The 5,951-nt window shown below is 40.6% G+C and overlaps 1 pseudogene; it reads left to right on the top strand.

The window, feature by feature from the left end:
• Positions 1 to 1,389: 1,389 nt before the first annotated feature.
• LOC133389794 (5S ribosomal RNA) lies at positions 1,390 to 1,503 on the top strand (annotated as a pseudogene).
• Positions 1,504 to 5,951: the final 4,448 nt, after the last annotated feature.

The raw sequence follows: 5,951 nt of genomic DNA, 5'->3' as shown, positions 1-5,951 counted from the left end.
CAGGCATAATTCTCATGTAGTTGGAAAATAGTGTGCTATTGAGGTCACCATCAGTCTCTGACTTGAAATGAGTTTTTACAAATACCACAGTGGATGGCAGCAGGATCTTCTCCCTCTTATCACATGATTAATCATAATAGCTTTGGCACGTCGCACCTATGAACTCATTTACAAAAACCTAATTTTAAAGGAATATTTGATACTAAAAGAGATGGCAAACTGGCTGATTCTTCCTCAGCTGAGTAGCAGAATCTGTTTTATACCCACCCAAAAGTAAAGAATCTTTTTGATTCATTGAAGGAGGTTAGAAAATGGTACTGTGGAAAAGAAGTAGACATTTAACCAGCCAGTTCCAGTTTTCTAACATGTCTCAGTTAGACAGCAGCTGTGAGTAAATTCATACTGCCAGTGAACGTATGTATGTTTGCATATGTATATGTTCAGAAGCACATCTCTTTAGCTCAACATTCAAAGATAGTTAAGGGATGGCGGAAGAGAGCTCTGGGATATGATTTAAGAGATGAGGATATTCTAAAGAAAGAATCCTGGAGGACCAAGTTAACTGGGAACGACAAGGACATTGGATATAGCAAGATATGACTCCGAGGAAGGTGGAGAACAACCTTTAGCACTGCTGAGGCATTTCTTTTCTGCACTGGCTAGAAGCAGAATTAAAATAGTGGCCCCACATGCCTTGTGAGATAGTGCTGTTTTATTCAGCAGTGCACTTCCCCACACCAACATCCACTGAATATAAGCAAGTCAGTCTCACTGAGCAAAGGTCTCTTCCAATGGGAATGAAAAGCTTCCTGCTTGCAGGTTGTGCCCTTTTTATTTCTTCCTGTTAAAGAAGATTACTGATGAATAATAGCCTGTGAACTGCTCCTTGAATAGCTTCTCTTAATTGCCCCTTAATGTCAGGTCTTGCTCAGGGGTGGTGGTGGTGGTTAATTACTGATTTCTTCCTTTTTTCCCTTTTAATCTTTATATACAAATGAAGAAAAAAAGCAATGAAAGGCTTTTATTCTGCGTAATGATGATGATGATGATGATGACGACAGGGAAAATCAGTAATTAAAACTACTCCTGCAGTGGACCAGCACCCTGTGTAAATATGGAATTCTGTTTCTACAGTCACATTAGCTTAATTGGATTGGGGACTCTGCGGCCTATTCCTTATGTTGCCAACTAAAGCAACAACTCACTCATTTCTCCATGTCCTGCAGCAAGGAAAAGTTTAGAAACAGGCCACTCTTTCTATTTTGAAAGGATGCCATACTTGTCCCCTCCCTGCCCCTTAAGACTTAAATATTTCCAAAGTGTCTTACCTTCTCTCATTTCTCTGCATTATTCAGATTGCAAAATTAAGAATCAACATGATTGATTTGTGCCTATGGCCATACTACCCTGAATACGCCCAATCTCATCTGATCTCGGAAGCAGGGTCAGGACTGGTTAGTACTTGGATGGGAGACCATCTGAGAATACCGGATGCTGTAGGCTTAGAGGATGGCAATGGTAAACCACCTCTGAATACCTCTTACCATGAAAACCCTATGAATATATATATAGAAAAAGATTCATAGGGTTGCCATAAATCATAATTGACTTGAAGGCATATTACAACAACATTCTCCTTCATGTAAAATGACAGATCTTTTCCCAGGGTAATAAGGTTTGGATTGGATCCAGATTGGCTGCTTTGCAGACAGAAGGTCTTCTTCTATTCACAGGAGCACAAAGATCCAGTGGAGACTCCTTGCTGGAGGTGGGGAGGGATATTATCTTTGTTGATTTATATTTTCTGTACAAGCCCCCTTATTGCTCTGGAATCCTCTAGAGCAGCTTTTCAGGAGGCACAGGAGGTAAAGGTTGGATACCTGTCCTCCCCCCAGTTTGACCAAGCTCAGTTGAACAAAATTCTGGATCCAACCCACAGTGTTTGTGGCTTCAATTATTAGCTGTAAATTTGAAAATATGAGAACCAGTCACCAAATGCAGTCCAGTTGTGTTTTGTGCCCCAAAAGGAATCAGATTATAAATATGGTCCCATCAGCAGTATACATTTAAAAGCAGTATCATATCACTTAAACAGTCATGGCTTTCCCCAAAGAATCCTTGGAACTGTAGTTTGTCAAGTTGTTGGGAGACCCCTACTCCCCTCACAGAGCTACCATTCCCAATCAATCCTCTTTGCTGGAAACTCTGGGACTATAGGTCTGTGAAGCAAATAGGGGTTGCCTAACACACTTGCCATTCCCCACGATGGCAGGAGGTGCGTTGATGTCCTTGTGCCATCTTGGGTGATGGCAAGCATGTGTGCACAGTGTGCTGACATGGCACCATGGCACCGCAGGAAGTTGTACAGCCAGCCCAGGCTGGCAGCAACAGGGTTGTCCTGGAGAGTGGCTGCCACTCTGCAATCCACACCAGCATTGGGTGGCAGGGTGCATGTTCCATGATCTGATGCTAGCACAGAAGCTATACCCACCAAGCCCCAGCAGCAGAGGCCTCTCTCGGCACCAGGGGCTTGGGCCACTGGACTTGGAAAAGACTTTAACACAGATGTCTTCAAGCCTTATTTATTTATTTATTTATTTATTTGATTTATTAGTCGCCCATCTGGCTGGAATACTCAGCCACTCTGAGCGACGTACAAAGCAAAAACATATACAACATCAGATCATCAACGCATCACCTTGGCAAAAGCCTCTTTGAAGTAGCTTGCACGTGAGAGCTGCTTCAAAAAGCACTTTTGCAAAGGACTTTAATCCCTGCTTTAATCCCTGCTTTAATCCCTGCTTGTTCCCTGCTAGGAATAGGATCATACAGTCAAGGATGGATTAAATCGTGTCTTCCTGCCCACCTGCTGACATCACTAGTGATGTCAGCAGATGAGTGGGTGGGCGTGGTTTGGAGAAATTGGCCTCGGGCCAAATGGAACCTCCTGAAGGACCATGATTGGTCCAGAGACTGGAGGTTCCCCACCCTGCCTCTTGGGCTGGATCTTAATAGTGGATTAACAATGATAGCCTGGGAAAATCTAGCTACCTATTAAGCCTTCAATAAATTAGACATTCAAGTGTCAATCTGTCTGGATATGCTATTGTTGATAAGTATATCCAGAGAAAGGAACTAATTTAGAACAACTTCAGAAGGATTCTTATCCAATATGAATACTGTAGCTTGACCTCCTATATACACCTATGTTTTGAATTATTTATTTATTTACTATATTTATAGACTGTCATTAACCCTGACTCCTAAAACAATTAAAGTAATTTACAGTTAAAAATAAATCTAACAACCAGTTGGCAAGAAAGCTCACCAAATGCAGCAGCAGGAGGAGGAAAAGCATCCAAATAAGTGACATGCATATTGTGTTACAGTTAAATAGAAAACAATAGCCACAGCATATGTTTATGTGCATTCCAGCAAAGTGGCTGCCTTACTGTGTCTCCCCCACAGTCATCTAGAAAAAATCTCTGGGGGAAAATGAAGCCAAATGTCACTTATTTAACACTCAACACCAAGATGTTAGAGACCTGGAAGTGTGTTTTGCTTAAGGATGTAAGAGGGTATGAATTCAGGGAATGATTTCATAACTAGGATCACATCATCTCACAACTAGGGGCCCCAGAGGTGATTTCTTATACTATATTCTCTGAAGCTGGTGATTGGCGGAAAATCTAAATTAAATGTGACTATCTTTTAACCATCTTCTTTCTCATTGTTTTTGTGTGAAGTAAATATAAATCTTCTTGAGAGTTACACTATAGTTTTCCCAAATCCATGTTTTGTGCATCCTGAAAATTATGGCCACTTGTCCTGAAATCAGAAAATAGCCCAGCAGAAACTTCAACAAGTGCTTTTAGATGAATGTGGGAGAGGACAGAAGACCTGTGAGCCCTCTAATTGTGTTTCCTCTTTCCCAGACCTCACTCCCCTCTTCATTCATGTATGTCTTCCATCCCTCACTGTTTTGAATCTGTGAAGAACATGATCTACAACATTTCCTTTCTCCTGAAGATGCTGGGTTTGAGAAAGTGGACTTGTGGAGACGTCTCCTGCCTCCTTTGCATTCTTTCAGGTTTTGATCTATACAATGAAAAGCCCATAAGTGCAGAATACAGTACGGCTGCTCCTAGTTGTGGCAAACCATTTGTATGAAGGAAACATGTAGGAGTGCATCTCACTTATGGTAGAAGTGACATGGGAGATCTGCAACTGGACCTCTCAATGTCTTTCCTTTGGTATTTCAGTTGGGACCACACATCTGGGAAGGGAGATGTTTAAGCTCCACCCTGTGCTCTTTCCCTGATTGAAATCACTATTGGCAACAGAGGGAAGAGGATTGGTTCCCATTTGGTACTTAGAAAAAGGGGGTCAAAGACCAGAATGCTGAAGTATTTTATAGAAAACTGGTTTTATTGCAAGATTTTTTTCAAAGAAGCCCAAACTGGTTTTATTGCAGAATATTTTTCAAAGAAGCCCAACACGTTTCAGCCTGTAATCACAGGCCTTCATCAGGGGATAATGAACTTTTACAATGGTTAACCGAACAAATTTTGGTCCTGTATTGTACTGATAACAATCCTCTTATACAGTATATGATTACAGGCTGAAATGCATTGGGCTTCTTTGAAAAATATTCTGCAATAAAATCAGTTTGGGCTTCTTTGAAAAAAATCTCGCAATAAAACCAGTTTTCTATAAAATATTTCAGCATTCTGGTCTTTGACCCCCTTTTTCTACATATCTAATTGGATGCTCACCACACTTTATCAACATCCCATTTAGTACTTGCCTTTTTCTCAGTCCATAGCTAATAGCAGCTTCAGTGTATGGTGCATGTGTGCACACATGCACTTTCCTTCAATTTCCTTTCCTGCAATGGAAAAAATGATTGAAGTTTCGATCATGGACTGCTCATGTCATGTCTCACTTGGCCCAACTGTGGCAGCTATCTTATGCAAGCAGCTCTCCATGTTCTTGGACCTACCTTGCACTGAACTGTAAAACAGCATGATCTTGGTTTGTGTACATTAGTTCATAGAGGCTGCTCTACTCGCTTAGTTTTCTAGGCAGACATCATATAACCAAAAATACACAACTATAAGCTAGCAAAGAAAGTTTACAGTTAGAGTAAGCAAAAGGAAATGCCTTTTTTTTAAAGGTTAATTTCAGTGTTAGGCAATGAACAGTATTAAATGTGCACATATCTACAGTAACAATATAACAATTTGGGGCCCTCCAGATGGGTGTTTCACTGCAGGTATATTCTGCAACATGTTCTTGACACAATAATGGTGCATTAGTGGGGGATTTATTCTGCTTTAGTTTGTTCTGTGATGCTTCCCCAATGCTACCGCATTACTGCTGTCCGGAGGTGCTGTAGCACAACAAAAGTAGAGCAAAAATAAAACAGAACATTTCTGGTATAAAAAGTTATGGGATTTCAGCAGGAAGTTCCTGGATATGCACTGATTAGAAATGAGGCACAACTTTTGAAGTGGCAAACAATATTGAAAGTGGTATTGCATGTGACTGCGCTGATAATATAATGGATGCAAATAATCATGAATGTGCAATAAAAAGGATGTCTGGATGGCATAATTTGGAATGGCATCCTATTAACAATATTATAGTATAGTTTATCCTTCAAGTTCTAGCTAGACTGTTTGAATGACTCTGAATTCTAGCCGGTTTGGGTTTTAAGCCACTGCCTTGTCTACACTTTCTTGCAAGAGCTGGACTTCCTTTTGCAGTTATAACTAATTAATGTATTGATTCTTCTTTAAAAACAATGCTGCATTGAACTGCTTGCCATAATGTGGACAAGATATTTCCATGTTGATGTTCTTAGTGTTATTTCTGCAGTGCTATTTGCGGGCGAGGGTTAAAATAATACATGGACACAGCAAAGGTTGAACAAAGGGCCTCTTTATTAA

Source organism: Rhineura floridana, chromosome 7 (assembly GCF_030035675.1).
Source record: "Rhineura floridana isolate rRhiFlo1 chromosome 7, rRhiFlo1.hap2, whole genome shotgun sequence".
Taxonomy (NCBI): domain Eukaryota; kingdom Metazoa; phylum Chordata; class Lepidosauria; order Squamata; family Rhineuridae; genus Rhineura; species Rhineura floridana.
This window is presented reverse-complemented; position numbering and strand designations above follow the sequence as displayed.